The following is a 10,926-nucleotide window of genomic DNA, read 5'->3' on the forward strand; positions in this document are numbered from 1 at the left end:
TAGTTTTTTGTAGTAGTAGTAGTAGTAGGAGTAGTAGTAATAGTAATAGTAGTAGTAGTAGTAGTAGTAGTAGTAGCAGTGGTAGTAGTAGTAGTAGTAGTAGTAGTAGTAGTTTCTAAAAGTATTAGCAGTAGTTTTTTGTAGTAGCAGTAGTAGTAGTAGTAGTGGTAGTAGTAGTAGTTTTTTAAAGTAGTAGTAGTAGTTTGTAGTAGTAGTAGTAGTAGTAGTAGCAGTAGTAGTAATAGTAGTAGTAGTAGTAGTAGTAGTAGTAGTAGTACAGTAGTAGTAGTAGTAGTAGTAGTAGTAGTAGTAGTAATAGTAGTAGTAGTAGTAGTAGTAGTTTCTAAAATATTAGTAGTAGTTTTTTGTAGTAGCAGTAATAGTAGTAGTAGTAGTAGTAGTAGTAGTTTCTAAAAGTATTAGCAGTAGTTTTTTGTAGTAGTAGTAGTAGTAGTAGTTTTTTAAAGTAGTAGTAGTAGTTTTTTGTAGTAGTAGTAGTAGTAGTAGCAGTAGTAGTTTTTTAAAGTAGTAGTAGTAGTTTTTTGTAGTAGTAGTAGTAGTAGTAGCAGTAGTAGTAATAGTAGTAGTAGTAGTAGCAGTAGTAGTAGCAGTAGTAGTAATAGTAGTAGTAGTAGTAGCAGTAGTAGTAGTAGTAGAAGCAAAGAAGATGAAGTAGTAGTAGTAGTAGTAGTAGCAGCAGCAGCAGCAGCAGTAGTAGTCGTAGTTAGCTGTAGTAGTAGCAGTAGTATTAGTAGTAGCGTGACGCCTTTATAACCCGGCTCCGACTGTTACATATATATATATATATACTGTATATATGCATCTTGTGAGAAACCTTTAGCTGTGATGGGAATAACTAAGCCTATTTCCAAGCCTTCAAAGTCTACTTTCATTTGACGTTACTGGGTTACCATCAGCTTGAACACTAACCCCATGTTCTCGTCAGTATGCTCCATAGCACCCTTTCCTAAGCGATATATTTTGCTTATTACACATCTTCCTTAGCTATTTAACGTTGCATGTAAGTAAGGCCAGTATTCACGTCAGTTAAAGAAGCTACTTAACACCCCTTCTTAAGTGATTTATTTTGCTCCTTACATCTCTTTCTTAGCGATTTAATACGCATGTAACCAAGCCCCGTATTCTAGTCTCTTAACGAAGCTCCCTAACAACTTTTCTTAAGCAATTTATTTTGTTTATTACACCTTACTGTCCTCTTCTCTGTTACACTAATCCTTCCCAATATCGACATACTCTGCATAAATTACGAACAAAAGGATATTAACCAACCAGATCAAAAACTAAATTGCTAAGCAAGCTCCCTAACACCTCTTCCTTAGCGATTCATTTTTTGGGTACGATCGACTAACGCCAATTAGTATGTTATTTATGTTAATGTATTGGTACTGCAATTAGTTAAATGACAGACAAGATGACAGTAAGGGGTAATAACAAATATAAATCGCTTAGGAAGAGGTGTTAGGGAGCTTCCTTAACCGATGAGAATACCAGTTTAATGGTCGTACTTTTGGCAGTTAAGGAATCTCCCTAACACTTTTTCCATAGGGATTTATTTTTGGTTACGGCTGTCTAGTATCGTTTTGTATTTTTTTTAATGCAGAGTATGGTGATATTAGAATGATAAAAGTAACATAGATCAGGACGGTAAGATATAATAAGCAAAATACATCGCTTAGGATTAGGAGTGAGGGAACTTCCTTAACCGACGAGAATAGCAGCCTTATGGTCATATTCTCTTCGGGTAACGAGGCTCCCCAGCACATCGTCCTTAGCGATTTATTTTTGGATATTGCTCGTTAAAATCTTTTTTTTTTTACGTTATTTAAGCAGAGTATGGCGATATTGGACGTATTTAAATAACACAGAGTTGGACAGTAAGGTGTAACAAGCAATATAAATCGCTTAGGAAAAGATGTTAGGGAACTTCTTTAATAGACGACAAGCCGGGCCTTAGTTACATGCAGGTTAAATCGCTAAGGAATAAGAGTTAAGATACTCACGAAGCCAGTTAATTAGTTTTGGCCCAAATTATCATTTTTGCAGCATATTTCACATAACTCAGTGGCAGAAAAAGAAATCACTAGCACTACACCCTTTCCATAGCATTTCTTTGTGACTGGCATTCTATATTAATGTTAATTTAGTTTTACAACCCAGATCAAGATGGAGAGATGGCATTCTTGGGCCAGGTTAGAGTGAAGGGAGTGTGGTTGTTTTATGAACTAAAGAATATACATATGATCACTTTGCCCACCTGGTAATCGTTATGCGGTGTGGTGGTGGAGGCCCGGACTACGATGCCCTCACCCACCACCTCAGAGGACATCGATAACACTTCCATGCTGGGGGTGAAAGAGAAGTGTGTGTGTGTGTGTGTGTGTGTGTGTGTGTGTGTGTGTGTGTGTGTGTGTGTGTGTGTGTGTGACTTATGTATTTCCGCATTGTATTATTTTTATTATTATTATTATTATTTGGTGGGGTATGAATGAGGAGTGGAAATTAGGTAGGGTGGGCGAAGTGGAAAGAGCGTGGTATGGTGTGTGGGCAGGGATGAGCTAACGTTTGGTTGGGATGTGTTTGGTGGATGATCGTAAAGAGTTGGGCGGGTTAGTTTATGCGGGTGCGGTGGTTGGGGTGGATGGGCCTTTTGAGTGGGTGGGTTGGGTTCTTGGGTGGGTAGGTGGATGTACTGTACAGTATATCTTCCCAGAGGACAAGTTAACAGAGGGGCTTAGTATACATGGATGTATGAGTAGGGATATGGGTTGGTGGTTTGGTGGGTTGATGGGTGGGTGTATGGGAGAAAACAGGTCCACTGGGGAGTAGGTCTATGGAGTAAATATGTCCATGGGTGAAATGGGTCCATGTGGGAAAGTAAGTCTATGGGGGAAAGGGCCAAAGTGGGTTCAAAGGATTCGTGTACAATGTCGGTCCATGTGAAAAAATAGGTCCATATGGAGATTAGGGTGTTCCCATGGCGAGAAATTAGGTCCATGCGGGAATAATTGGTCAAAGGAGAAAACAAAAAAATCCATGGAGAACTTAAGTCATTCAAGGTGATATAAGACCGTTTCGATTCGACTTGTTTATAACTATTCCAACACGTTTGCATGCCTCGGTTTTGGATCCTTAATTGTAGCTCTTCACACTTCTCGATCTCTGGCAGTCTCAGTTCAGTCCATTATCCCTGAGGTCACACTCTATGATCCCATCTCAGTTTTTTTTTTTTTTCTTGGTCTACCTCTCGCAGCCCTATCCTCAACGTTCACATCTCTTACTTTCCACACCAAATGCCATCCTCCATCATATTCACATGCCCAAGCCATCTCAGTCTATCCCTTATCATTAATATATTCAAGTTCAACCCTTCCTCTCAACCCTTTATTCGCAGTCTTAATCCTTCCATTTCTGTCATCCATTTAATCGATATCTTCTCTGTACGTTCTAGCCTACGAGTATCCTCTTCCTGAGCCCAAGTCACACTATCATACAGCAATACGTTCCTAACACATGCTGCATGCAAGGGCCCTTAAGCGGAGGGGCAGTCCTCTCAATGTCAGGAAGGGCAACAGTTCCACGTAGAGTAAAGTAGGTCCATGGTGGAAAATAGTTCAAAGGGTGGAAATAGGCGAAGGGGGAGACATTGGTCGAAATGGAGACTAAGAGCATCGGTTAAATAGCCCACCGTTGCACTATTTCTCATATTCCTTGTCTCGGTGAACAAAGATAAATGTAACAGTTGAGGAGCTTTTTTTTTTTTTTTTTTTTTTTTTTTTTTTTGTAATAGCCCAATAATATAGTCCAAGATGTTTATACTGGTTAATTATATATGCTATATCAATGACTACTGTAATTTTCTTGCCCTCTTCCATCCTTCATTGGTCTATATCCAAACCCTTCTCCTCCCCTACACCACACCATACCACACCACACCACACCATACCACACCACACCACACCACACCACACCACACCACACCACACCACACTACGCCACACCACACCACACCATAAAGCAGACCACAATACACCACACCTTACCACAACACCCTTCAACTCCACTCATCCTTCTGCATCCTTCTGTTGTCAGTAATTCGACCATCCATGCTTCGAAACCCCAGGACTCGTAATCTCGTCGGCCAATGAAGCTCCCTAACACCTTTTCCTTAGCGATTTATGAACGTTAGTTCTGCAGAGTATGGAGACGTTGGAAAGATATAAGTAACACAGAAGAGGATGGCAACGTGTAAAAAGCAAACTAGATCGCTTAAGAAAGGGTGTTAGGGTGCATCCTTGACCGACGTGAATAGGGGCTTATCTATAATCGCTCCAGCTCGAGAAATCTCTCTGAAGATGAGAAAAACTATCTGGAGGGAAGAATATATAGAGAAGATACACGCATTGATCTGGAGAAACTACTTAAGGTTTCATCTACCGTTGAATTCAGTACAATCGATTCTTGTAAGTCTAAGCAATCTGTTCTTAGCAATCAAATTAATATACTCCAATCAACCTAGTCAGTCAAATCAATGTAATCAATCTAATTTTATTAATCAGCTCCAAATAGCCTAATATAATCAATCTAAACAAAATTATCTATAATCAAATGGCAATCAATTCTATCCTCACCTAACCTCACCCCACCTCAACTAATTTAACCCAACCTAACCTCTCCTCATCTCACTTCACCTCACCCAACCTAACCTCACTTCACCTCACTTCACCTTACCTCGCCTCACCTCACCTCACTTCACCTCACCTCACCTCACCCAACCTAACCTCACCACCTCACCTAACCACTCCTCACCTCACCTCACCTCACCTAATCTCACCTAAACTCACCTCACCTCACGTAACCTAACCTAATCTAATAATTTTATTGAAGGATTTAAGGATATTATCTACTTTCGCCAGCTTTAAAAACATGTTTATCTTATTAAATTCCTCTCAGGCCACAGCGCATATTTTAAAGAATTATTTATACCTGTAAGTAGTGGTGCTGGTGATGATGAGGTAGTAGTAGTAGCAGTAGTAGTAGTAGTAGTAGTAGTAGTAGCAGTAGTATGATTGTGACAATGATAATGGTGGTGGTGGCAGTGATAGTGGCAATGATAACAGCGATGCCAGTAGTGATAGTGGTATTAATGAGTAGTAGTAGTATTAGCAGTAGTAGTAGTAGTAGTAGTAGTAGTAGTAGTAGTGCTAGTGGTGGTGGTGGTGGTGGTGGTGGTGCTGATGATGATGATAATGGTGGTGGAGGTGGTAGTGATGGTTGTAATATCGGTAATGATGAGCAGTAGTAGTAGTAGTGGTGATAATAGTAGTGGTGGTGGTGATGATGATGGTGGTGACCGAGATAATAATGATGATGATGGAGTATTACCTGTAGTAGTAATAGTAGTAGCAGTTATGATGATGATGATAATAATGGCGATCGTGGTAGTGAAAGTAGTGGTATTGATAATGATGGTGGTAGTAATGATGATGATAATGATGATGATGAAGGGTAGTAGCCTCCTTGTAGTAGTAGTAGTAGTAGCAGCAGCAGCAGCAGCAGTAGCAGCAGTAAAGATGGCGACGCTGTTACGTAGCTCCTTCCTGTATGGCAGTCAGCGAAACACTAAGTCCCTCCTCTCAGTGCTCAGTGCCCTCAATGCCTCCACACCAGGTATTCGTTGGTACAAATTGTCTTAAACTGAAGCACAATATTTCTGAGACCAGTGTGTGCCTGAGTCTTGCAACAGCCACGACAATGTAATCTTTAACAGGTGTGTCAAGGTGAGTGTGTCAAGGTTTTGTAGTTGTGTTGTGGTCCCTGGCTCATCTGCAAGAAGGAGGAGAGATGGTAGTAGTTGTAGTAGGAGGAGATGGAGAAGAGGAAGTAGTAGAGGTAGTAGTAGTAGTTGCAATAGTATTAGGAGCAATAGTATTAGTAGCAGTAGTAGTAGGAGGAGATGGAGAAGAGGAAGTAGTAGAGGTAGTAGTATTAGTAGTAGTAGTTGCAATAGTATTAGGAGCAATAGTATTAGTAGCAGTAGTAGTAGTAGCAGTGATCGTGTTGTTGTTGTTGTTGGTGGTGGTGGTGATGTTGGTGGTGGTGGTGATGTTGGTGGTGATGGTAGTAGTTGTAGTAGTAGTAGTAGTAGCAGTTGTTGTTGTTGTTGTTCTTGTTCTTGTCTGGCCGAGTGGACCTGTTGACCACCGGTAAGCAACTACTTTTCTGAGGTCATCCTACGAACAAAGCACATACATCGTGACGGGACCCAGCACCCCATCCCTCAGGCCGGTATTCTAGTGCAGGTAGGAAGGTTGCTAACACCTCTCCCTTACCGGTTTATTTCTGATTCTTCTCCGTTAATATATTCCTGTGTGTTATTCATGCAGTCTATGTCGACATTAAAAAGATATAAGAAGCAAAAAAGAGAATGTTAATGAGTAGCTTGGAAAATAAATCGCTAAAGAAGAGGAGCTAGGGAGCCTCCTTACCCGACGGGAATACTGACAGCGCTTCATCTAGGTCTAACCAGGATCCTTCTCACGGCGAGAGGCAGGGATATATGAGAATGGCTTCCTGATGGATGCCGCAGCTGCTTCACCCAGGATGTACAGTGCCACCACGTGTGGGCTCCTGGTCAGTGCCCGTCATCGTAGTGAAAGGGTTACCCAAGCAACTTAGAGAACGTTATTGTTGCTATTTACAAGTTTTAATCAAAGCAGAGATATTATTCAAACAGGAGGGGTTAGCTATAGCCTTCATTAACCTTTGACACATAAACAAATAAATAAATAAACCAATAAATGAACTAGTAAATAAAGCACAAGGTGGTTCAAAATAGCGCTTCATTTAAACACCTGCACAATCTTATGCAGGAATTGCTCAGTCTGTTGGTGTGGGCGTGGGTTTAGCAATGGAACTCATGACCACGATAACCACCACCATTATCATCATCATCATCATCATCATCACTACTACTACCGGTACTACTACTACTACTACTACTACTACTACTATTACTACTACTACTACTACTACTACTACTACTACTACTACTACTACTGCTACTACTACTACTACTATTCCATCATCATTATCATCATCATCACTACTACCACTACCGGTACTACTACTACTACTACTACTATTCCATCATATCATCATCATCATCACTACTTCCAGATATAAACATGTCAATATTTCTTTTCTACAGGCTACGCTGACAGAGCCGTCCCCGGAGAACACAAGAGACAGCACCTGGTGGAGAGAGGAGTGTTATATATGTCAATCTGTATATAATATCTCCCTAACGGCCCTAACCCCCTCATGCCCTGAATAACTCTACAGGAATAGTCGCCCCAGGTAATCATATGCAGGTGAGAGTGCGTCATAGTGCGGTACTCTGGTTCAGTGAGGAAGCTCCCTAACCCTTCTTCCTAAGCGATTTATTTCTGATTCTGGTCCGTTAGCATATTCTTGTGTGTAATTCATGAAATTTATGTCAAAGTTAAAGAGATATAAGAAGCAAACCTGGGGATATTAATATGTGGTTTGGAAAATAAATCGTTAAGGAAGTGGTGTTAGGGAACTTTCTTACCCAGCGAGAATACCAGCCATAAGAGCCAAGGGTCCGTATTCTCGTTGGCTAAGGAAGTTCCCTAACACCTCTCCCTTGGCGATTTATTTTTCTTATTTCTCTTTGCCGTCCTCTTCTGTGTTGTTGTAAATCTTTCTAATATCGCCATACTCTGCACTAATAACGTAAAAAACGATATTAACAAACCGTATCCAAAACTAACTCGCTAAGGAAAAGGTGTTTGGGAGCTTCCTATCCCGACGAAAATACGGGCAATTGGAGCCAAAGATCCGTATTCTCGTCTGTTAAGGAAGCTCCCTAGCACCTCTTCCTTAGCGACTTAGTTTTGGACATCACTGGTTAATATCCTTTTAAACCTTATCTGAGTATGGCGATACTAAAATGATGTATATATAGTAACAATAATAATAATAATAATAACAACAACAACAACAAAGACAATACTAAAATAATAATAACAATAATAATAATAATAATAATAATAATAATAATAATAATAATAATAATATTAATAATAATAATAATAATAATAACAACAACAACGACAGTATTAAAATAATAATAATAATAATAAAAAATAATTATAATGATGATGATAATAATAATAATAATAATAATAATAATAACAACAACAACAACAACAACAATAATAATAATAATAATAATAATAATAATAACAATGATGAGTGAGGTGCAATAAGTAAAATAAATCGCTTAGGTAAAGGTGTAAGGGAGCTTCCTTAACCGATGCGAATACGGATCGATTGACAAGATGATAAATGCTGATCTGGCTTATTACGTCAGCATAACAAGAAAATACATAACTGAGAATAGATTCTTAAAGTTACTACAGCTCTTGGTCCAAGGGTTAATCTTCGGTGCTTCTTAACACCTTCTACTTTCCGAATTGTTTTGCGTTTTACAGCACAGCTTCATAAAGTCTGTTCTTGGTATTATGCCAATTGTGGTAGTAGTAGTAGTAGTAGTAGTTGTAGTAGCAGTAGTAGTAGCAGTAGTAGTAGTAGTAGTAACAACCCCATGCAGTATACAGCGCGTTTACCTGTGGTGTAAAGCACAAATAGACCTTCGTGATGGGGACCATCCCCGACAGAGTTGCTGCTACAACCACTGCAGGATGCTATCAGGGAATCATTCCTCCCAGCACTGACTAATGGCCACATCCCCATACCAGAAGAGAGGGATCTTCTAGCACTACCATCCACGAGGGGAGGCTTTGTCATTATAAGTCCAGCAGCCATGGCAGGCTACACAGAAATTCACTTAGGGTCATCGAATCCTTCTCACAGAAGATTTACGTTCAGGCTGAGACAAGTGAAATCAACCAACAACGACAGAAAGATATAAAGACACAAATATGCAAAGAGCGAGAAACAAGGCAAAAGGACCAGCTGCAGCACATAATCAAGCATTTTACCGCAGACCAGCGCAGAAGAGTTGAAATGGCACAGGAGGTTGGTGCATCGAACTGGCTGACAACCCTGCCTCTCAAGGCAAAAGTCTTCCACTTCAACAAACAAGAATTTATTGACGCCATGGCCTTGAGATATGGGTGGCAAATGGAAACCTTCCTCAAGACTGTGTCTGTGGCATTATCTTTGATACAAAACATGCAACGGTTTGCAAGAAGGGATGATTTGTGTGCATTAGACATGATGAAGTACTCAAACTCACTGCGAAAATGCTACAGGAAATATGCCATGTCATCACAGAGCCAGCTTTGCTCCCTCTAGACGGTGAGCATTTCATTCACAGAACAGAAAACACATCAAATGATGCAAGAGTGGATGTCAGTGCTCGAGGTTTTTCGACACATGGGCAAAAGGCTTTCTTTGACATTAGGATATGTGATCCTATGGTAGAATGTCACCGCGAACTGTATCACGAGGCTGCACACAAGATGAATGAAAAAAAAAGCAACAACAACATCAAAAACCGCAACAATCTATCAAGAAAGGATCCAACATGTAGGCCACGGTCACTTCACTCCCCTTGCGTTCACATCAGGTGGGTTGGATGCAGAGGCGGTGGGTTTCTACTCGAATCTAGCAGAGGTTCTCTCTGAGAAGAAGCATCAACATCAGAGTTCTGTTACAGGCTCGATGAGTTGTCGACTGTCATTCTCCCTCATGATGTCTACACTCTTATGCCTCAGGGACACAAGATCATCAGCCCTCAGGCCTGTCTCTCTGACAGGTATGGATTACAAAGCTACTGTAGTCGAGAGTTGCAAAGGCCAGCAACTCCAGTAGATTGCCTTTATTAGCACTGTAATAAAATAATAAAGTAACATAATAATAATACAGTAATAAAATAATAAGAAAATAAAGTAATAAAAGTAGTAGTATATGGTTGGTAACCACAGTCATTGGCGTGAATTGGCCAACAGATTGCATTATGAGGGTCAGTGTTAACCTTCACATTACAACTCTAAATGGTGAACTGTACGGGTATTATGAAGGTTGGTGTTGATCCTTTTATCATAGAGTTGTTTTATTTTAAAAACTAGTCGTAGTAGTAGTAGTAGTAGTAGTAGTTGTCGTTGTTGTAATAGTAGTAGTAGTAGCAGCAGCCCCAGGTTCATCTGAAATATGAACCCTGTGGGCTGCAGACTAAAGCTGACTCCCTCCTGCAGTCCACCATCATACTCTCAGGGGGTTAGGGAGGGGAGTTGAGGGACGTTTGTACAAGCAGGCAAAGGAGCAGCTCGGTGATATCAGTGCCACCACAGGAATGCGTCCCTCTCCACCACCACTATGTCAAATTAAAGTGAGAGAAATGACATACAAGAAAACTTTAAGGCGTTATGTGCAAAATTCTTACAAAGTCTCGTTATGACACTTAAACTGCTGTCTCATATCTAAGATCCATAACCTCTAAACAGTTCAGTTGATGACCAAATGGGAAAATTTGAGTAGAAACCAAGGAGACTCAATCCCACCTCATAACTAAGGCTTATCGGATGTCATAGCCTCCTTGGTTACTAGTCAAATCGATCTTCCATTCTGATTTCTTTTTGTCATCAAATGAGCTGAATGATGTTAGGGATTGTTCAACTTAAAAGAAAATAAATCAAAACGGAAAAAAAAACTATGTTCCATGAAAAACAGTCATCACTATTATATTCAAAGACGTGACTTGAATTTATTAGGAGAAAGAGAGAGAGAGGAAGTAAAAAAATCAATGCATGACAGTATTGTGATACAAGCACTACCGTATGGAAGTGAAGCTTGGACCTTGTTGGATGGACACAGGTCAAGAGTGAGAGCAGTGGAAATGAGTTATTTGAGAGAAAC

The sequence above is a fragment of the Coenobita brevimanus genome, chromosome 73, assembly GCF_032717465.1.
Source record: "Coenobita brevimanus isolate Jiangsu-jjx chromosome 73, ASM3271746v2, whole genome shotgun sequence".
Taxonomy (NCBI): domain Eukaryota; kingdom Metazoa; phylum Arthropoda; class Malacostraca; order Decapoda; family Coenobitidae; genus Coenobita; species Coenobita brevimanus.